General features: G+C 50.8%; 1 protein-coding gene across 1 annotated transcript in view; it reads right to left on the bottom strand.

Annotated features, from left to right (window-relative positions):
- The window catches only part of PRMT5 (protein arginine methyltransferase 5), a 630,581-nt gene that overhangs the window by 361,814 nt on the left and 245,511 nt on the right, over positions 1–23,256 (bottom strand). The window lies entirely within an intron of this gene.

Here is a 23,256-nt window from a genome sequence, read left to right as displayed (position 1 = left end):
TAAGTGCCATGGGTATTTCTCCCCTGTGCCAGGGCCTTTTTTGGTGATTTTCGGTATGTGGCTATTCATTGGCTTGTAACTGTTTTGTTACATGAGATATCTCGGCCAAATTAGGCTCCTTTATTCCACATGTAGGCTGTTTTAATGCCACCCAGGAATCCTAGGTTGCTGTAGGGAGGTTTGAGAAAATAACCAAAAAGGGGAACATTTGGGTTTTTGCAAAAAAAATGCCAAAAAACCTATGTACAAAGTAGCCTGTGGTTTTTATCCTTGTAAGAGCTAGGAACGAATGGTTTGCTGTGCTGAAATTCCCAATTTCCTTGCTTTCAAGAACAGGTTCAGTGGAAATGGAGATTTCTTTTGATGAGGTTATCAACCGTTTTGTGAGAGGTAGGCGATTTTGGCCATTTTTGCCGATTGGACATGCATGGATGGAATGGAAGAAAGGGGTAGGAAAGCCGATTTGGAGGACGGAAAGGCATATATTTCTGAAAAGTAGACAAAATTCCAAGTTTAGGAACGGGTGATTTGCGTAGGTCAGGCAACAACTACGTAGGGGAAACTGCCATAGATTGGGGGAAAAGCGGGAAAATTACCGGAAAAAAAAGGGGTGTGTTGGACATGGTGGCTTGGTACGGCAATGGCTTCTATGAATTTTGAGAAAAGCAATGCTCTGCTACATTCCCCCCCGACTCTGGCAGTTAGGAGAGCACACATTTTTTGTAGTGTTTTACAAAACAAGCAATACCACAAACCAGACACTGAGCCATTATACACAGGAATTTTACGCTCAAGGCCTGAACAGACGCACTTAGCATGTGTAAATCGGGAAAACCAATGTGGTGAGGAACGGCAAGCATACATTTTTTGAAAGAGCACAGGCAGACCTTTTCAAGGTTAGGTGACTTGTGCAGGTTATAAAAGTGTATGGTGCCTAAAGCAGCGACTAAATGTAGGTCACATTTGGGAAATTAAAGGGTTGTGTGACAAAGGGCACCAGCAAATGGGTCAAAACGTTATGAAAACCACACAAACATAACACATGGCCTACCGTCCCGCGCTCCCACAGGTGTCCTGATGAAAATGGTACCTCACATGTGTGGGTGCACCTACCTGGTCGCCAAGGGGAAAGCCTAAAACACAAGTAACCCCAAGTCTGTTTTCAGACTTGGAATTTCAGACGTCCTGCCGACCGGCACACCATACAGACATGGGCCTCGGGTGTCCAAGCCACCAAGGAAAACAGGGAACCCCATGCATTTCCGTAAAGAGGACACCCCTGGGAATCCGCAGAGGTACGATTAGGTACTAAATTCTGGGGCGATTTGCCCAAGACACCCCAGCAAAGTCCGAAATGTTGGGGGAAAAAAATGCATTTTCCGCACATTTCGCTCGGCTCACCCATTGAAACACACCCCCAACACCACATGGCCTACCGTCCCGCATTCCCACAGGTGTCCCGATGAAAACGGTACCTCACATGTGTGGGTGCACCTACCTGGCCGCCAAGGGGAAAGCCTAAAACACAAGTAACCCCAAGTCCGTTTTCAGACCAGAATTTCAGACGCTCTGCCGAACGGCACAACATACAGATAGGGCCTCAGGTGTCCAAGCCACCAAGGAAAACAGGGAACCCCATGCATTTCCAAAAAGAGGACACCCGTGCGAATCCGCAAAGGTGTGATTTGCACGAAGCGGCCCAGAATTGATTACCCAGAACCCCAGACGAAGTGTGATATTTGGTGGGGAAAAAACACAAAGTTCACTTCGTCTGGGGTTCTGGGTAATCCATTCTGGGCCGCTTTGTGCAAGTCAGACCTCTGCGCATTCCCACGGGTGTCCTCTTTTGGGAAATGCATGGGGTTCCCCGTTTTCCTTGCTGGCTTCAACACCCTAGGCCCAAATCTGTAGGTTGCCCACATGAACAAATTGTGCTGTGGCGAAAGGCTTGGGGTTACCAGCGGGTTACCCTTTTCCTTTTGCGCCCCCGGTAGGTGCACCCACACGTGAGGTACCTTTTTCGTCAGGACACCTGTGGGAACGCGAGAAGGTATGACATCTGTTGTTGGCGACGTGTTTCGGTGAGTGGACACAGGAAAATGTCTCTGAAATTGGCTGGAAATGCAGACAATTCTCAGACATTTCACTCTGGCCACCCACTGAAACAGACCAACACGTGGCCTACCTTCCTGCGTCCCCACACGTGTCCCGATGAAAACGGTACCTCATGTGTGGGTGCACCTATCGGGGGCGCAAAAGGAAAAGGGTAACCCACTGGTAACCCCAAGCCTTTCGCCACTGCCCATTTTGTTCATGTGGGCAACCTACAGATTTGGGCCTAGGGTGTCGAAGCCAGCAAGGAAAACGGGGAACCCCATGCATTTCCCAAAAAAGGACACCCGTGGGAATCCACAGAGGTCTGCCTTGCGCAAATTGCCCCAGTTTTTATTAGCCACAATCCCAGACAAAGTGTGATATTTGGTGGAGAAAAAACACAATGTTCACTTTGTCTGAGGTTCTAGGTAATAAGTTCTGGGCCGCTTTGCTCAAGTCAGACCTCTGCGCATTCCCACGGGTGTCCTCTTTTGGGAAATGCATTGGGTTCCCCTTTTTCCTTGCTGGCTTCGACACTAGGCCAGGGGTGCACAACTAATTTTGACAGAGGGCCGAAAGTACCTTACATGAGGGCTATAGTGGGCCGAAAAGTAAATGTGGGCGGGGCGGTAGGCGGGGCAGGAGGCTTTTTCAACCCCCAATTTGTATTAAACACATGGAAAAAGAATGTTTTTGAGGGGTAACGATTTTTATTGCATTTCAAACTTACATTTTGTACTACACATTTTCCATTGTTATAATTTATTTCAATTTAGTTATTGTATATCGTCTGTTTAATTGAATTATATATATTTTATTGACCTGTGATTGGACATTCCGTTATTTATGACTGCTATACTTTGCTGTTTGGGTTGCCCAAGAGGAGTATGGCCTTCGTTAAGTCAGGTTTCCTCAAAAAAGCAAAGGATGTACATCTCCTAACTGTGCCTGTTTTAGCTTTATTATTGGGTTCACTCTTGGAGTGCAACACTATGCCCCATTGCCCCCTCACCCCCAACCAAACACTATGCCCCATGCTCATGGCTCCCACCCCCAACCAAACACTATGCCCCATGGACCCCTCACCCCCAACCAAACACTATGCCCCATGGCTCCCACCCCCAACCAAACACTATGCCCCATGTCCCTCACCTCCAACCAAACACTATGCCCCATTGCCCCCTCACCCCCAACCAAACACTATGCCCCATGGCTCCCATCCCCAACCAAACACTATGCCCCATGGGCCCCTCACCCCCAACCAAACACTATACCCCATGTCCCTCACCTCCAACCAAACACTATGCCCCATGGCTCCCACCCCCAAGCAAACACTATGCCCCATGCCCCCCTCACCCCCAACCAAACACTATACCCCATGGCCACCTCACCCCCAACCAAACAATGCCCCATGTCCCCCTCACCCCCAACCAAACACAATGCCCCATGGCCCCCTCACCCCCAACCAAACACTATGCCACATGCCAATGTCCCCCACCCCCAACCAAACACTATGCCCCAAACACACTCAAGCATACACCCATACAGACCCAAACCCCCCCAACCCCCCAACTCGGCACACACACTCGAGCATGCACCCATACAGACCCAAAACCCCCACCCCCCCAACTCAGCACACACAACATATACACTCAAAAACAAACATTCATGCACATCCGACGCCCCCCCCCCCCAACTCAACATGCACAACACAAACATACAGTAGAACAGACCCGACACAAGCACAAAGAGACCACTTACCGCACGTGCTGGAAGGCAGGTAAGCTGGAACGCTGGCGAGCGGAGTGGTACTACGGCTGGCGTGGCCAGCAAGGCTGAAATGCCTTCCGGCATCAAGCCTTGCTGGCCACGCCAGCCGTAGTGCTGGCCCTCCATTGGTGCAGCACACACGCACTACCTGGCTCGTAGGAGCGACGTGGTGCGTGTATGCTGAGCCAATGACGGCCAGTGTTTTGTCCGGCCGGGAAGACAACAAAGACTTTCCGAATGGAGGGCGGCCGATGCTGCTTGCGGGCCCGCCCTCCATTAGGAAAGTGTTTGTTGTCTTCCGGGCCGGACAAAACAGCATGGCGGGCCGCAACTGGCCCACGGGCCGTATGTTGTGCATCCATGCCCTAGGCCCAAATCTGTAGTTTGCCCACATGAACAAAATGGGATATGCGGAAGGCTTGGGGGTACCAGTGGGTTACCCTTTTCCTTTTGCGCTCCCAGTAGGTGCACCCACACATGTGAGGTACCTTTTTCGTCGGGACACCAGTAGGAACCCACACATGGACAAATTGGAGGGGCGACCATCTCAAGGGGCAGATAATGGGGGGGGCTGTCCTGCACTCCTCCCTGGGCTCAGGCGTCCGTTCCTAGGAGCACCTCATGCAACCCTCCCTGGGGGCAGATATCTGCTCTTAGGAAGGGGCATCCGACGTCAGGGAGGGATGTATGAGGTGGGGCCCTCCATTTGGGGTTGGGGGGGAGAGGGCCACCCCCATTGCAGTAGAACATTTGCCGGCAATGTAGGGTGCCCCTCAGCCCCCCCTAAAAAGCAGCCTACGATTTTGTACTAATTTCTTTGTTTACCCAACCTCGCTTGGCGCAGATGGCCACATTAGTGTGCCAATCTGCCCCCAGGGTGCCCAAACCCTACTGCCCCATCTATTGGGGGGCCTGTCACACCATTTGTGGTGGCCCTCTCCTCACCCACACCGAACGGAGGGGAGGGGGGGTGACATCATGTAGCCCTTCCTAGGAGGCACAGGGAGGGCTGCATGAGGTGTCCACCCCAGCCATTTGGGGTGGGGGGAGAGGGCCACCACAAAAGGTGGGGCAGGACCCCCAATAGATGGGGCAGTAGGGTTTGGGCACCCTGGGGGCAGATTGGCACACTAATGTGGCCAGCTGCGCCAAGCGAACTTGGGTAAACAAAAAAAATACAAAATTGTAGGCTGCATTTTAGGGGGGGCTGAGGGGCACCCTAAATTGGCAGCGAATGATGTACTGCAACGGGGGGTGGCCCTCACCCCTCCACCCCAAATGGAGGGCCCCACCTCATGCAACCCTCCCTGGTGTCAGATAGGGGAGGCCCCAGCTCATGCATCCCTTCCAGGGATCAGATGCCCCTTCCTAGGAGCAGCTATCTTTCCCCAGGGAGGGTTACAAGGGGTGCCCCCCCTTTCTACTTCGGTTGGGGGAGGCACCCCCTTTTCATTCAGTAAAAATTCCATGGTGGCTAGTGGCCCCCACCCCCTTTTCCCATCATTTCATTTTTTTTTTTTTTTTTTACATTCCCTGGGGGCAGATGGTCAGCCATCTGCCCCAGGGTTCACATGCATGTGCCCCCATCCTTTGGGGGCAAGGAAAGGGGGGGGGAAGAGGGCTGCTTACTTGAAGCAGTCCCCCCTTTAACTCACAAACGGATCCATGGTGGTCTAGTGGGTTGCTGGTCACGGATCGAGCGCTCTGCACCGACCCGTGACCAGAAATGCCTCATATATGTGGTGTCCTTGGAAAGGGGAGAATCTCCCCTTTCCAAGGACACTACTTTTTGCCATATCCCTGGTGGTCTAGTGGGCCCCAGGGCCCCAAACCGCTCCCACCTCCCCTCGATTCTTTTTCTTTTTTCCCTTTCACCCCTGGGGCAGTGATCATCTGCCCCCAGGGGTCTATGGCGCTGTGGCCCCATGCTTTGGGGCCACGGAGGGAAGGGGGCCGCTTACCTAGTAAGCAGCCCCACCATCCCCCCGTGTCACAAACGGATCTGTATTGATCCGGTGACATTGCTGCCCGTGGATCACGCACCCGATCCGCAAGCAGCAATGCCACACAATGGGTATTATTGTAAAGGGGAGAGTCTCCCCTTTCCAACGATGCCCGCCTCGATCTCCGGCTTGAAATACAGCCGGAGACCGACGCGGAGAAAGAAGGGCACTCACCTTTCTTCACTGCAGCAGCCGAAAATGGCTGCTGCAGTGATTTTACTTTCAGTTTCACGCCGACGTGAAACTGAAGGTAATCCAGCCCCCTGGCAGTGAGGGGGGACCTCCCCCTCACATAACCCGGGGGTTGGATTACAGTTTTGCTCGATCCCTGCGTTGTAGGGATCGAGCAAAGCAGAGTGCCAAAATCGACGAGCCGGCTCGTCGGTGGCAACCTGGAGCGGTTTCCACTGACGAGCCGGCTCGTTGGTGGCACTTAAAGGGTTAATCGGGAAATGATGTGCTCAAAGTGATACAGGATTTAAAAGCCACCTCTTGCCCCAAAGACTACTACCCCACCAATATTGTCAAGGAATCGACAGATCTACTGGTCCCTTGGATTACTAAATGAATAAACCTATCTTTTGATGAAGGCACGGTACCGGTTGAACTTAAATCTGCGTGGATAACCCCCTTATTGAAAAAAGAATTTCGATCCCACCAATAATGAAGACAATTACAGGCCAATAACTAATGTACCCTTAATTTTAAAGATTTTGGACAAACTTGCATACATCCAACTTCAGGCCCATGTCGAAGAGCACAACATCTTAGGCACGCGACAGTCAGGCTACAGGGCTCGTCACGGAACAGAAACCGCCATGCTCGACTTAAAAGTCTACTCTAGCTGGCATAGCGGATAAAAATCAAGCTGCATTGTTGGTGCTGCTCGACCTCTCCGCAGCCTTCGGATCTTGTTGATCATAGCTTGCTAGTGACAAGGCTCAGAGGTCGCAAATTGCTCCAGACTGGCATCCAAATGGATAGCGTCCTTCTTGGGCCCTCGCATGGTAAGGGTCTGTGTGGGTAATCACTCCATCCCCATCTCTCAAACCCGTAGTGTTCCACAGGGCTCATGCCGGTCGCCTCTGCTTTTCAATTTGTATATACGACCACTACTGGATCTCCTAAATGAATTAGGTGTTCAATATACAAACTATGCGGACGACACTCAGATTGTCATCCAGCTGAGCGGTCACTATAAAAAAGATGCTGAAACTATCAATACCACCTATAAAGCCATCCAGCACTGGATGGCCTACAACTCCTTGGCCCTGAATAACAATAAAACAGTCCATGATAGTATCCTCTAAGAACACCCGAAACAAGCTAGCCACAGACTATGCCAAATTCACTATCGCGGACAATGTCATCATGGTCCAAAGGAAAGTAAAAACATTAGGCGTTGTTCTAGATGACGAACTATCCATGAAGCCCCACGTCTCCAGCATTCGATCTAGCTGTGGACTGATTAATAAGCAAATGCACTATATTCGCCCATTCATAACTGAAAACTGCACTTCTGTCCACCGGGTTGATATATTCTAGATTAGATTAGTGCAACAGCCTACTGTCCGGCACCACCGCTGCCAAAATACAATCTTTGCAGGTGGCTCAGAATAATGCTGTGCGCACCATCTTGAACCAATCGCGCAGCACTCACATTTCTAGCTACCGAAAAGCTACATTAGCTTCCGGTAAAACACAGAACACCACATAATGTGTTAACAATGACACACAAGTGCGTGTCCTTAAGCAGTCCTTCATATTTGTCAGAACGTATCAAAGTCAAGACAACCGGCAGGAACCTTCGTTCCTATACTGCTACAGTACTTGCTTCCCCCAGATTCAAAATCGCTAAATTTGGAGTTACCACTCTCGATTTCCACGGTCCTCTCCTATGGAATGTACTTCCACCTGCAATACGTCAGGTTCAAAACTAACCTCTTTTTAAAAGAGCTATAAAGACTCACCTTTTTAACAGAGTAATCTTACAACCTCTCCACACTTCCTCTGCTTCAGTCTTTGAATGTTTTGTTTGTCTTGTTTTCTGTGCGCTCGGAGGCCCACGGCCATGTGGCGCGTAGCAAAAATTTAAATAAATATAATGGTGCGAGTACCTGGGCATCCAATAGAAGTGCCAGGCAAATGCCCAACACTTACACACAAGCCAAACTGTTGGTTTTGCCAATGCTGGTTTTTAACAGGACTTCAGTGACGGACAAGCAGAGTGCTTATGAATCGAGTGGCTGCAGGCAGACCGGGCTAAGACATTTTAATTACACCAATAGCAGGTTTACAACTTATTTAACTCATTAACTTCCAGAAGACTGCTTTGAATAAACACTGGCAGGCACTTCGAGTGCACAGTTTGATGGTAGGGTTTGAGTAAAACTAGCACAAAGAGTACCCCATAGAGTGCTGTTTTGGGCAGAAAGGGAATGGACATAGGGATTAGCATGGCCATGGGAAGTCAATGGTTGGGCAAATACTCAAATACATGCAGGCTCTGTGTGTCCCTCCACACATGCCATTCCTCTCTTTCTGTACTCTAATGCAATAGTTACGTCTTATAAGTGTCACAAGCGACACCCAATAGACCAAACTAAAAAATAAAAAATCATGGCCTGTAGAGTTATCTTGCCAGAGCTAAATGTATGTTATGTTAATGGATCTTTATGCCGTGCACTATCACCACCGTAGTGGTCATCTGACACTCTGGTGGATCTGAAGGGTGTAGCGGGATAAAGGCAGAGCGAGATTTGACATGTTCTGTTGGAAGCTTCAGTTTGGTTAGCACTGTTCGCTGCGCATGGGTGCGGTTTCCGGATCTGTGGGCTCCCATGTGCTGTTGTGCGAGACAATGTGTGGTTTGTTTTGTTGTTGCAGTGTAGTGAATTGCTTGTGGTGGAAGAGAGTGCTCGTGTTTGTTTTAGGGTTTGAGAGGCGTATGCCAAGAGTTGGCTTTAGGCCCACTATCTGATGGTTTGCACAATACATATAAAGCTAGATGGTGGGAAGGAAAGGGAACCCTAGACAATGATAAACATCTACAAAGACAATCAAGACCCAGAAGGGCCACACTGTCACAATAATTACCCTCACCTGTAGTGCAGCTGTACATTACAAATACATGGCTCTCGGTTTTATGGTATTTATTTTTTCTAGATTTTTCCATATGTATTTATGCATATTGTAAAAAATCATTTTACCTGTACTTATCGGCATTTCTATTTTATTTGCCCTGTTGCAACTAGTGTTTTTTCTGCCTTCATTCAAATAAAAAAACACTGATGCCTGTAATAAGCTCCAAGAGCTGGGCTCTTGCACTTCAATCCAAGATCAATTTTAACCTTCGAAACAAACAGCTGCTCCTTTTGTAGTAACTACTTCAAAGAGAAATAAATTACTTTTTTTAGCCTCTGAAATGTATTACTATACAAAGCCATTGGCCTACAAGTCCTAATTCATAACCTAAATAGCTAATGAGGACATGCATTTCCGCCGCCCCCTCCCAATTTTTTGAAATAAATACTGAATGGAAACGGGAGTGATTTCTGTCTGTATTTATGTGTACTATCAGTACAAAAAGAAAACTGGGAGCCTTCAATAAATACATATTGCACTAGAGGGGCATGGGGTCAATAGTGTTGAACACTAACAACGAAGCCCAGAGGCCAACCAAAAGTGAGGACACAACTAGGCTTACTGTACAAGGTCTCCTACGTAAAGAAACTCACTGATACAAAAATAATCTGGGATCTCTGGGTGTGGACATTCTGCCCTGAGTCTTGCTCGGACTTTTGTCCAATGGCTTACGTAGCCGGTCTTTAATGTAGTCTGTCGTCCTAGAAGATGGTTCCCAGTGTGAAGACCTGGGGTGCACCAAGTCCTCTGGAGTAAACATCCCTTTTGAGGAAAGGGAATCTTTGGCTGGCTTATTAGGGATGGAGACTGCCGCAATCCCTGAGGTTGAGGGTTGTGACCCTATTGTCTGCGCATCTTCGTCCGAAGAAACTGGAGTGACTGTGACGGTCATATTCCTCTGGGTCAGAGCCCAGATGATATCCCTCTGGGTTAAAGGGTCCTATGTCCCGGTTTTCTTCCTCGTGGTAAGAGGGTTCGTCACCGGAAGAGAGTTCCTTCCTATTCAAAAAGGCCTTTTTCAGCCTGGAGAAGGCGTCTGATAGGGCAGCAGTGGCTGGTACTGGCTGGCTCGGGGGCGGGGGGGTCGTAGAGTCTTTACTCAGGCGAGCCAGTGTACACCATCTGAAAGGTGCTTTCTTTGTTGTGTCTTTTTTCTTGGTACGGATTTTTCCTGTAAATGCTCCTCCATGTTATCTAGGCGTTGCTGTATAGGCAGGAGCATTTCTGACACAGCTTTCTTGATGCTGGTCTCCACCGTGGAATGCAGCACTTTTTCCAGGCTGGAAGCCATAGCCACCTCATCAATATCAAAAGTATCTTCCTCGTATCCAGACCAATCCTGGCCCTCCTGAGGGAAGTACTGAGCTGCCATGTTGTTAGCACCTTTCTATTTACCCTACTTTTTTTTTTCTTTAAATATAATTATCTGAATATATTTTCATATATTCTTGTTTTTTTAATTTTATGTGTGGGCAGACCACCTTCTCTCGATGCCCACAGTATGGAATGGGGAGTCTTGTATCAGCCCAGATCCAGAAGGGCATGAATCAGCTGTCCTCTGTCTCTCTTTATTTTCTTTCACTTCAAAGTGACAAAACTACGTTCTAAATGAAGCTGCAGCTTCTGGCACTCGCGATCGCTAAATTCGTTATGAAATGCAACGGAAAAGCGATTGCGGGCGCCAGAAAGCTGAGGAATGGACCTGCAGCAGCAGGTGCTCCCTCTGGTGACCGCGAGTGGAATCGCGGTCACACAGACTTAACTGCTGCTTCCCAAGGCCCGGCAACGCAAGCCGCCTCGGGAAGTAAGCGGAATACGTTTGCGAGGGTCTGTGAAGACGGGCCCTCGCAAAACAAGGAAAAAAACACGGCTTATAAAAGCCTAATGAGGTATAAACACCTCGCGCAGTACTCTCCGACGCCAGCAGGAAGCAGCTGGCGTCAGAGACAATTCCAGTCACGCTCGACTGATGCGAGCGCGTCGGACTGGAAAGGCATTAACCCTTTATATAACGCGCGAGGAACGCAGCACGCGTAATCATAAAATATATACTAAATATTCAGTAAAATCAAAGTAAATTCAATACATATAATGGAAACATAATCTAGAATATGAGGCACTTATCTCTTGCTGTGAGCAGCAAAGAAAGGGGAAGTGTCATCATATCCTGGACTGTTTATGGAGGGATATGCTTACTCATTGGAGGATTTAGTCACATGTTGGTGACATCACGTTGGACTTTCCTCAGGCTTCCTGGGAAATGGAGTTTTATGTGTTTCAGGATTGAAAGACATTTGACATTATTACCCGTTTATGTTTTTCAGTTACATATTTTCTATGCACTAAAGAAAATATTTTTGCTGCTGAGCCTTTCTTAAATAATTAAATAAAAGAAAGAGAAGCATAATGGGAGCCTCCGGTCTTGACATAGAATCAGACACAGTAACCACACATTTCCATACATTAGTGCAACGCAGTGATTTTAACTAAATACAAAAATCAGGACTACAAACTAAAATTTCAGTCACTTGGCTTTAAACTCTAGAGACTGAAATAGAACCCAGGAAAATGTATGGCAAGTACTTTCCAAATCCCTTTACAGGAGGTTTTCCAATTCGTTCAAAAGCTCTCCAAGGGAAATAATGGGACAAAGTCTTTAGGCTGGCCCATGGATACAAAGAAAAGTCAGGTAAGTCAGAGTTCAGCGCCTCAGGTGAGAAGTCAGCACCAACCCCATGATATACCAGAAGAGATCCTATTCCAGTTGTGAGAACCAGAAAGAAGCCCCAGGAAGGAAGCAAAGCAGGAGTTGTGCCAAAGCAAGTCAATGACAAACTGGGATACAAGGGGACCTACAGAAACCCACTACCATGGACCATGGGATCCCTGAGGGTAAGTTTGAAGAACAACCCAACAGCACAATGCTCATATGCAAGTTCACAGTGCCAGGTTTGGAGAACATGGCTCATTAACACCCCAACAACCCAATGAGTAGATATGGTAAGTTTCAGGTCACAGGATCCAGTCACCCAAGGACTTAAACCTCAGAACAACGGGATACACAACTCAATAGAAGCATCATCAGCATTTCCAGGAGGGTGACCCACCAGCCAGAATGAAACTACCTTACAGGAAGACGAAGGAACTTGACAGAGCGAAGGTGGCCAATTGGAGGGTCAAAACAGAGTAGCTAGCCAGCAGAAAATAGTCCCAAAAAGGGGTAACAGTTGGGGTGACCAAAAACTAACCAACAGAAAAGGTTAGGTAGTGGTAGCCCATCAACTTCCTGCACAACCGCAGCTTCCTACCTCAGGAACTGCTCCACAAGGGTTTTTTTGAGAAGACCGCTGGAAAACAGAAGAAACCGGCTTCTCATGGGACATCTAGCCATCCACGGAGGACAGCAACAAGCAACAGTACAGGAAGGAGGTCTAGCAGCTAAAATTAAAGACCAGAGCTAAGGTAACGACAACGTCAGTATGGCCAGAGCTGGTCCTAAAATGCAGCACAGCACTGGGCCATCAGCAGGTAATCCTACTAAAATCTAAGCAGTGTTCAAGGAGAGTAAGAATCTCCCCTGGATATATCCATTCACTCATGCGATGGCCTAAGCCTGCCCTCCAATCAGACAAAACAAAACACACATGCTTAGCAACCTGCCAATCAGGCTGGCTGTAAAAGCTGCTCAACTCTCAGGGCCACCCACAAACTCTTTTGGGTTGGCAAGGGGGCAGTCTAACCCAGTTAAAACCATTACATAGGGTGCATAGCTGGGCTCAGAGTGAGCCTGTGTTTGTACAACAGCCATTTTAGGAACCCTTCGTAGTTTCCCTGGCCTAGTGGAAATCCTCCTGCAATTTAGGAAATAAAGTCACAAATGAGATTATTGGGCAAGGGCCCTTCTAGACATACACGTTTGCATTCACTAATGGGCCGGCCTAAACTAGCCCTCCAATCACACACCAGGCAGACACACAAGTGTTTTGGCAACCAGTCAATCTGACTGGCCCTAAAAACTACAAAATGCTCAGGGCCACCGAAACAGTATATGTATTGGGGCTGAAAACCAGTCTAAGCCAGTCCAAACCACTATACATGGCACAGGGTTGCCCTTATAGCAAGTCTATATGTGGACAAAAATAATGTTTGGCCTGCCGTGTTGTTCCAACAAAAAGATGGCCCAAAACAAAATGGCCAAGAGTAGGCCTTCAGAAATGCATTAGTACAACAGTAATTCAGTAAAACCGGCTACACCCTGGGTGAAGCCAAATCTAAATTACAGCTGCTATGGGGCACTACTGAGCCACTGTCCAAGATGGCAGTCCAACTAAAGTGTGAAGGATGGACTAAAGTCATGGGCTGCTTTAGAGGTTTTAATAGTGGTAAACGTAAGCAACATACAACCGGGCACAACCACAAATGCAGAACCAGGTCCAACAACTAACAGCAGAGTCCAAGGAAGGAAAAAGGGACGAAGAAAAGTAAATCAGGCAGAATATAACCGCAGAGACCACCAGGAAGCACAAGGATTTAACTAAGGGCAAACGCTAGTACAATGTCCAGGGATCCAGGACAGGATAGACCCAAACATGAAGCAGGAGCTCAAGGAAGCAATTTCAAAATAGTTTCATGAGGAAAAAAAGGCAATTCCAGAAGCACAGTTGGCTCAAGAGCAGGCAATCCAGGTGTCAAAACCAGAGTAGTCAATCCGTGGCAGCAAACAAGGGTAATCCAAGAGCAGGTCGGTGAACAGGCAGGAGATCCTAACAGGGCACAAACGGAAATCAAGGGACAGAATGTTATAGGTACTCATGGTTGATGAGCACTGCATCGCGGCCCTACAGCGGTTTTATAGTGTCCTCACGGCTCCAACTTCCGTGTCCTATTTAAACTGGAAGCTGGCACCGGCTACCCATGCGTCCTGCTGGGCCACAAACAGATTTGGGCTGCGCATGGGCCTGCTGTGTACATAGCGGCAGAGCCACCTGGGATGCGTACGCTTTCATGCTGCGCCAGGACATAACCCTACCAGGCATCAAGGCATACAGAGCTCCGCCGATTAGGGATATTTTCTGGGGCCGAAATAATGCTGCTGCATAGAATCCCAAAAAGGAAATGTTGAATGTCTGTAGTGCAGCGGATGCCACTCTCGCACAGAAGACTTACAAGCAGTCCCAGAGATGGTACACAGGAGGTCTGAGCTGCCTTGCACAGGGGTCCTATGAGCCTGGAGTGGATCTACGATTAGCGCAAGTGCGCTGTAATGTGATCAGAGACATTGGACGGGGGAGTAGTGGCCAGGTGCGTGTCCACTCCAACTGACTAGGTCCCGTTATTAGAGGTGCCCGGGCTCGTACCTCATGGAGCTCCTTCGCCTGACCCCGATCCTGCTTGCAAGAGGTAGGAGGCAGGGGTAAACGCTATGGTGGAGCATGCCTTAACATAATCACAATACGTCAGCCATTTTGTTTACCCAAGGTTTGCTCTGATCTGTTAGCGGATGGAAGCAATTGAGTCTCCCTCCTCGACTACTGTTTTCTATCTGGAGACAGGCACTATAATTTTTGTGACCTGATTGATTTACAGTGGGAGTGAGGCAGAGCTACATTATTACTGCACAACTATAATAACGTGCCCAGGCCCACAGCCCTAATTAGACTGTTGGAGGGGAAAAGGGGGAATTGCTTGCCCTTTTGCTATTGAGGGACTGGACAATTGTTAGTTGAGTATTACAATAAGATGACCACCGTTGGGGGCTATAGCCTGCTGCAAATAGGTTTGCTGCTCATTTCTATTGGGCTGCCATAACGCTGCTCAAAAATGGGTATGTTGGTAGCATGGTTACCTAGATTTTATGAAGGACACTGATGTCCTACAGCTGGAACATTTTCTTTTTGCAATATATAATGGCTAATGGTAACAAACTACAATCTTAAATAAGCTTTGTAAAGCAGGCCCAATCATCTGACTCATCAACAACTAAGATGGACCAGTCTTTGGCAAACCAGATGTTATGACTGGCACTTCATCTACTGGTGACTCTGCAGGGATTGAAGTAATGGGTGGACTGCAAGATCCACAAAGACAGCAGATTTAAGTTGTGTCATTAAGGTTTTAAAGAACTGATCTGGGAAGACAGTCTAAATTAAGAGGGTCCTATGCTCTACCAACCTCCCTCACCTTCTCAGTGCAGTCATCCCATACTCACAGAATCTGTTCAACATACTTTAAAGCAAGGTAGGGTTTAGGTTACATAAGGAACAAGTTACTTACCTGTAACTGTTCTCCAGCATGGGTCTGGCATGGATTCACATGCTCATGAATATTCCCCATCGTTAGGCTGGGAATCCTCAGTAAAGAAAAAAAAAACAATTTCAGTTTTGTTTCTGAACTGTCTTTCTACTGGTAACCAATCACTGGTCTCTGGGTCATACTGGCCCCAGCCAATGACTGTCCTCTACCTAAGCCCCTCCTCTGGCAGCCATCTTCAGATTTGGTTGCACGTAAATTGGCAGTAGGACCAAGAGAAGAGCCGCAGAGGGGTAGGAGGGAGGGTTTGCATGTGAATCCATGCCAGACCCATGCTGGAGTACAACAGTTACAGGTAAGTAACTTGTTCCTTCTCCAGCATGGGGACTGGCATGGATTCACATGATCATGAATACAAGAATACATAGCAGTACACACATGCAACCACAGGAAGTGGCAAGGCTCAACATTAAGCATTTCAACAACTCAACATTAAGCATCTCTTACCTCCTCACCAGGCTCACCTTCAAGCGAACAGGTTACGCAGCACTGCCGGGCCAACTCTGGACTCCTCCCTGGAATCCCGGTCGAGGCAGTAAAATCTTGTGATGGTGTGCGTCGACCTCCACGTAGCAGCCCTGCAGATGGCCATCAGGGGCACACCAGACAGGAACGCTGTGGTAGCAGCGATCAATCTGGTTGAGTGGGCTCTCCGACAGCTGGGCAACAGTCGGTTTGCCAACCGGTGACAGTGCATGATGCAGCCGGAGAGCCATCTGTAAAGGGAAGCCTTTGAGCGGACCTTCCCTTGGTTCACAGGTAAAAGGTTCACAAACAGCTGTGATGTCTTCCAAAAACTCTTTGTGCGGTCCACGTAGAACTTCAGCGCTCTAGCCACATCCCAACGAGTGCAAAGTCCTCTCAGCCGGCGACGGGAAAACAGGCAACACCAAAGGCTCGTTGAGATGGAAGTCCGACGGCACCTTAGGCATGAAGGAGGGGTGCGGCCTAAGCACTACCCTAGTCTCGTGGAATGTCAGGTATGGAGGTTTACATGAGGGGGCCTGGATCTCTCCCACTCGTGCGGCAGTGATGGCCAAAAGAAACGCCGTCTTCCACGACAGGAACTTCAACGGTGACGAATGCAGCGGCTCGCATGGCGGCCCCATGAGCCTGGTCAGCACCACATTGAGCTCCCACGCCGGGGCCGGAGACTTCACCGGCGGGAATAATCGGAACAGTCCTTTCATGAACTCCTTCACCAGGCGATGAGACCAAAGAGCTGACCGACCCAGAGTTCTGGTGTAGCGGGAGATAGCCGCCAGATGCATCTTGGAGGCATGTGCCAGCCCCGCCTTGATCAGCGATAGCAAGTACGGCAGCACTTGAGGGGCCGTAATCCGCAGAGGGTTAATCTTCTGTACACGGCACCAGACAGAGAACCTCTTCCATTTGTGTCCATAGCACGAGAGTTGGAGGACGCCCTGGCCTTTGCAAAAACCTCCTTGCAGTCCGCCAGGATATCGTACCCTCCGAACTCTAGTGCTGCAGGAGCCAGACCTGCAGGTTCAGCGATCTTGGGTCGTGATGGAGGATGGCGCCTCCTTCCCTGGCGAGAAGACCCGCGTCCATCGGTAGTTTGACTGGGGGGTGGGGGGGCGCCGACATGTCCAGAAGGTCCGGGAACCAAATCTGCCTCGGCCACGCCAGTGCGACGAGGATCATCCTGCACCTGGATCGTCTGAGTTGACTGATGAGTCGCAGCGGCAACGCATACAGGAATAGGCTGTACTAGGGGAATGAGAAGTCATCGCCCATGCTCCCCAGCTGGGGAAACCTGCTGGCGAACCTCTGGCACTTGCCGATCGTTGCCGTCGCAAATCGATCTATCTGGGGATTGCCCCATCGTCGGAAAAGGAGATCCACTTGATCCTGCCGCAGCTCCCAATTGTGGCATGAGCACAGCTCCCTCCTGAGCGAGTCGACAATGGTGTTCTTTATTCCTGCCAGATGGAAGGGTACCAGGAACATCCCTTGGGCGACGGCCCAGTGCCACAGATCCTGCACTTCCTCTGGTGCCCCCCTGCTTCCGGATGTAGAACATCGTGGTGGTGGTGGTGGTGGTGGTGTTGGTGGTGTTGGTGGAGAACCTTACCACTTTGCCCTTGAGGGACGGAAGGAACGACCCGAGAGCCCAGAACATGGCTCGGAGCTCCAGGACATTGATGTGTAGGGACCTCTCCTCTGGGAGCCAAAGGCCTCTTGCGTGGAGATCGCCAGAGTGCTCCCCATCTCTCCAGGGAGGCGTCCGTCGTCACAGTTTCCTGATGTGCCAGGGTCTGGAAGTCCATGCCCGCTGCTAGATGCTGCAGGTGCCCCACCACCGGATCGCTTGGCAGAAAGTCTTGTTGAGTGAGATCCTGTCTTCGAAGCTGCCCGCCGCTTGCATCGAACGGGCTTCGAGGAACTCCTGCAGAGGTTGCATCCGCAGATTGCATAGGCGCACGAGGTAGATGCACAAGGACATCATGCCGAGTAGAGACTTGATGGACCTCACCCTGGCCACGTCCATGGTCAACAGCCGTTGTACCTTGCCCAGGATGGCCTTGGTCCTTTCCTCCATCGGCGAAGCCAATCGCGCCACTGTGTAGAGTCTGGCTCCCAGGAACAGGGCGACTTGCGACGGTACCAAGTGGAATTTCGCAAAGTTGATCAAGAATCCCAGATCCGTGAGAAGTCGGACGGTCTGTGCGATCTCAGGTCGTTCCTTCCGTCCCTCAAGGGCAAAGTGGTAAGGATCTCCACCACCACGATGTTCTACATCCGGAAGCAGGGGGGCACCAGATCCCTCGCCCTATCCAAGGAAGCCCAGGATCTGTGGCACTGGGCCGTCGCCCAAGGGATGTGTGATCGACGGAGAGTTCTCTTGACTTTGCTTAGATGAGCCAATCGTCCAGGTAGGGGTAGACATGGTGTCGCGCCGCCACTGGTGCTGGGCACTTGGTGAACACCCTTGGCGCCGACCTCAATCCGAAGAGAAGGGCCTTGAACTGAAAGTGTCACCCTTGGACCACAAATAGCAGGAATTTTTTCTATGTCCTTTTAGGATGGGGATGTGGAAGTAGGCATCCTCCAAGTCCAGCGACGATAGGAGGTCACCTTGCTCCCGCTGTCACAGCACGTGCTGGAGAGTGACCATCCGGAACTTCTGGGACTTGATCTACTTATTTAGACGACGAAGGTCCAGGATGGGTCACCAACCGCCGGTCTTCTTCCGGACGAGGAAGTATCGCGAGTACACTACAGAGCCCCAGAGTCTCTTTGGGATGAGTTTGAAAGCTCCCTTCCTTAGCATCGCCCGTACCTCCAGCAGCATTTGAGGGACGTGGTTTTCCTTCCTGGCCACGGGTGGAATACGGGGACACCTCTTTCGGAATTCCAGGGTGTGCCCGTGGGGCAGGGTATTCAGCACCCATCGGTCGGTGGAGCTGGACTCCCACACGCTGATGAATTTCGCCAGCCGGTCTCCCACCGGGAGGCTCCGTTGGGGCCTGACGCCACGGCCGGTTCAGTCCTGTTTTGTCGTGGCTTTGCCGCCTTGGCGACGACAGGATCCTCCGGTCTTGCCGCGTCCTCTGTAGACCTCCTGCGACAAGGAGCGGGCCGCCCAATACTTTGGAGGCACCTTGCTTGCCTCCGGAGCTCCAAAAGGACGGCTGTCGTTGAACACCCAAGGCCGAGCCGTCTCGGTGTCTGGCTTGATGGCCTGTAGTGACTTGTCCACTGTCTTGCTGAACAGGTTGTTCCCGTCGAAGGGCATGTCCAGTAACCTGGTCTGCACGCCCTGACGGAAGTCGGTGGCCTTGAGCCAACCGCGCCGGTGAAGGCAAACGTTGTTTCCCATCTGACGAAAGCCGGTGTTGGCGATGTCCGTGGCCACCGTAATGGCTTGGTCCGACGCCACCTCGCCTTCCTGTAGGATTTCCAGGGCCTCAGCCCTCTTGTCATTCGGGAGGAGGTCCAGCAGGGGAGCGATCTTGAACCACAGCTCCTTGTAGCGTGCCACGATGGCGAGGACGTTGGCACCGCTTTAATAGTCTTCGCCGAGATGACCCATCGTCCCATGGCATCCAGCTTCTTCCCCATCGCCGTCCGGTGGGGATGTTGAAGTTCACGCCGTCGCCCCGCCGCTTTCTTCTTGGCCGCCGCGGAGACCACCGAATACGGGGACGGCTGTGCCCCCGAGACACATAGGGGCGTAGTCCGGGACCCCGGTACTTCTCATACCAGTCTCTCCTAGCAGGAGCAGTGGACGGGTTCTTCAGGAGCGCCAGCCACTTGTCCCAGATGCCATCCAGTAACGGGACTGAGAGGACAGTCTTCGTCTTGGCCTCCCACCGTTGGTAGAGGAAATCTTCCTTCTTCTGTTCTTCGGGGCAGAGCTGAGAGCTCAGATGCTCTGGCGATCATGGCTTGGAAGGAGCCAATTTCGCTGTGGGGAGGCCTGTTAGGAAAGATTTCGAAATTGTAGGGAATTTTCCTTCCATGTGGCAACCCCTAAACTTTTTGCTATTGTTTTTAACCTTGTTCTTGACTTTGCCAGAGAAGTACAGCCTTCTGCCGCACTTCTCTGGGCTTTCGCTCCTTTTCTTACGGGGAAACTGACATGCCCTTAAGACAGTCAGTACCGGGGAAGGCTGTTTCCCGTAGTTTCTTTTATCATGTTGCGGCTTTAGTGCAACATGACACAAGAGGGCACTGTAAGCTAAGTTACAGCTCTCTTGGGTCTCTAGCCTTCTACAGACCCTAGATACTCTTTTAGGATGGTATTCTGATCGGTGCAAGTCATTCAGGGACTTGGAATGGTGGCAGCGATCGTTTTGTTTATTTTGAGCTCCTTTTGGCGTTCGGAGCACGTTTTTCGCACTGAACCCAAAATGGTGGCCTGGCTCCCAAAATGGCCAGCCCACGAGGCTCCTTTGTCCTGTCCACTGATCGTCTTGCTCCCTTCACCTTCCCCAGGTCGGGCGACCCGGGGCCTTCCTTATTTGGGCATGTACTTTCCCGCGAAACGTAGTTGCTTTCGCGGGCTTCTACATGTCTTTTGTGTGCCTCCAGGGTGTGGGCTGGGATGTCTGGTCCCAATACACATCCTGGGTGCCAGAGAGTCTAGGGTGGTGTGAATGCCTGGGACCACCGTGGTCCGTGATTGGTCCACGTATGGTATGTGTGTTGATGAGCGGATCTCCCATTGGCTCCCCTTCGTTTTGGCGCGAAGGGAACCGTGGATAAGAGGGAGCTGGAAACACCACTGCCATGTCGATCTCCTGAGTTCTCACGAACGAAGGAATACAGGAACCAAGTATCCTGCAACCAAGAGGCTGGACCGAGGAATCGCTGGTGACCCGCTGAAGGAATCCTCCTTTGCACTGCTGTCGTCCTGTGAAACCCTTTCCTCCTTGGATCGAACCAGAAGGCCTGTACTGGTGCTTCAACCTTTGGAATAGCAGGAACAGCTATTCCCGGCGACTTCATCATCTCCTGCCAAGTAAGCCTTCGGAAGTGTCTCTGGGCCATCCAGTTGACTCACCAGCTTACAAGGGAGTCCTGCTCTGTAACTGCCGCCAGGTTGTGTTGTATTTCGAGTCCTTGTCACTCTCCCACGCTTCGTGCACTTGGCGTTCCCAAGTCTGAAGGGAGGAGTGTACATTTGGCTTGAATACACACGGCCGCTCCGTTGTCCTGCTGCGGCAACAAACTGTGCTGGTTTCGTCGATTGGGACGTCTTTTTGCTCTACACGACTACGAGGCGTTCCCTGCTCTTCTGAACCTGCCAGCTGCTGAAACTAACGTGGAGAAGCCTGGGTCTGCTTGCTTCGGGGACCGGTGAGTAGTTTAGCTAGGATCTGGTCGCCCTCCTGCAGTATCCCATTGCTTTTCCCTGCTGTGTAAAAACAGCACCCTTTTGGCCGTACTCGCGCTCTGCTTCTGCCCGCTGTGGAGGCTGCGCTTGAGTTGCGGAACCTGTTCCCCCTTCTGCTGTGCACTAACCCGAACTGCCTGACTTCCTCCGAAGAGCTTCCCCTTTTGCCCGTTGGCACCGGCGTGGCAGGTACTTTGAGCACAAGGCTCCACTCTTCGCAGGGCTCGGACTTCCATCTAGTTAGGTGCCTCTGAAGGCGAACTGAGTCTAAAGCGTTATCGCACTGCCTGTTTTCCTTTCCTTTCAGGTGGACTACATATTTCGTGCTTTAAACGCTTGCGACTGTGTATTTGTATATATATTGTGTTGATATGGTATGTGTTGGTTTAGTATTGTGATATTGTGATTTTCTCGCTACGGTCATTATTTTAAAGGCCTTAAAATAAATGTGTATCTATTTTTGATATAACAACTGTTTGGAGTAGTTTGTAAGCGCTCTTGCTTTGTGTGCTCATTGCGGGCTTTCAGTCACCCTCACCCCTCTTGAGACCTAGTCTTGACCGCCGCGATCGCTACCTTGATTGGTCTGGCTTGTCCAGAGGTTACCCTGTTCCAAGTAATTAGGTTGGCCTTCTGAACTTCTGCGCCACCAGGACAGAGTTCAGAAATCCGTCTTAACAAGGCCCGAGGAGGTGGTGAGGGGGAGGTCCATTCCGTCGTCACCACCGTCATCATCCGTCCCAGTCATTGCCGACTCCGTTCCCGGCTCATCCCTCGGAGGAGGGGATGGGGTGAAGGCTGGAAAGGGAGGGGGGAGGGGCGGGGGGGTGGAGGAGTATGGACTAGTCTCCGCTTGCTAGGCGGGCTCCCCGAAGGACCAGGCCCCGCTGGGTCGTCGGTGGGGGGTAAGGGCATCCTTGTCCTTACCTCGGCGCACAGGGACTGTATAGCCATCAAGATAGCTCCTGAATGGTCCTGCGGTACGGGTACCGACTGCAAAGGGACCGACGGTTGGGGCGCGGGGTCCTCTGCGGCCCCATCTTCCTCGTCGCCACCCCGTTACTCTCCTAGTCGGGACCCTTTGCGTGGGCCCTGCATTCCTCAAACTTCTTGTCCAGGATCCTTTGGACGCTTGCCAACTCATCCTCAGAGGTGGTATCCGTGTCAGTTATGGCTACCGTGCCCCCCCCATTTCTCCTGCTGGGGTTTCACGGGGGTCTTCTCGATAGGCAGAAAAGATGATTCCCTCCTGGGTGGCAGGGAAACTCTAGCCCCTGAGGTTGCCTCTGTAGGTTTCGCCAGGGCCGCCACGACTCCCTCAATTGAGGCCTTAGCCGGGTGAATCAGGGCCTTCACGACATTGGGCGTGCCCGAGGCCTTCACCTTGGCGGGAGTAGGAGGGGGTAACCGCCTCGCTCCCCCTCGGCTGTCTGTCGGGATTGACCGGGGCTTCTCCCGAAGCTTACCTGGGTTCTCAGACTTCCTCTTCACCGAGCCAGAGCGTTGGCTTGTGGTTGATGGCGTCAGTGATAGTGCGCCCCGCCTGGCAGCCGAGGAGCCGGACCAATCTGCGCTCCCGGTGCCCGCGGACTCGTGCTGCTTTGCCTTTTGTTGGACCCCCGTCGCCGGAGCGTCCTCAAAGGTCTTAGAAGACGGCTCAGATTTCTTCCTCTTCTCACCTGCTGCTGGGCTCTTCCCTTGCAGCCAGTTGGTGAGTCGAATACGACGATCGTTCATTGTCCGTTCGGACATGTTCTCACAAAACGCACAGTCCTTCTCCACGTGCGATTTGTCGCTGTGAAGGCAGTAGAGGCACCGAGAGTGCTCATCCTCTTTAAAGAAGTTCTGAAGTCCGCATCCAGGGCAGCTCCTGAACAGCTTGGATCCAACAGGCGTCATGCTTCCCTTGTCCTGGGCCATGTCCACACAGGGTAGGCCTCAAAGATCTTCTGGAATCCTCGAGAAGTGGAAAACACGACGAAAAGATGCCCTTGAGGGGCGTAGAAAATTCAAAAACGGGTCCCCGTTAATCAGAAGTGAAGTCGGTGGAGCTTGAGGCTCGATTGACCGAAA

This window comes from Ambystoma mexicanum, chromosome 13, assembly GCF_040938575.1.
Source record: "Ambystoma mexicanum isolate Mex_15411 chromosome 13, UKY_AmexF1_1, whole genome shotgun sequence".
Taxonomy (NCBI): domain Eukaryota; kingdom Metazoa; phylum Chordata; class Amphibia; order Caudata; family Ambystomatidae; genus Ambystoma; species Ambystoma mexicanum.
The sequence above is the reverse complement of the archived record's forward strand: the minus strand, read 5'-3'. Positions and strand labels throughout refer to the sequence as shown.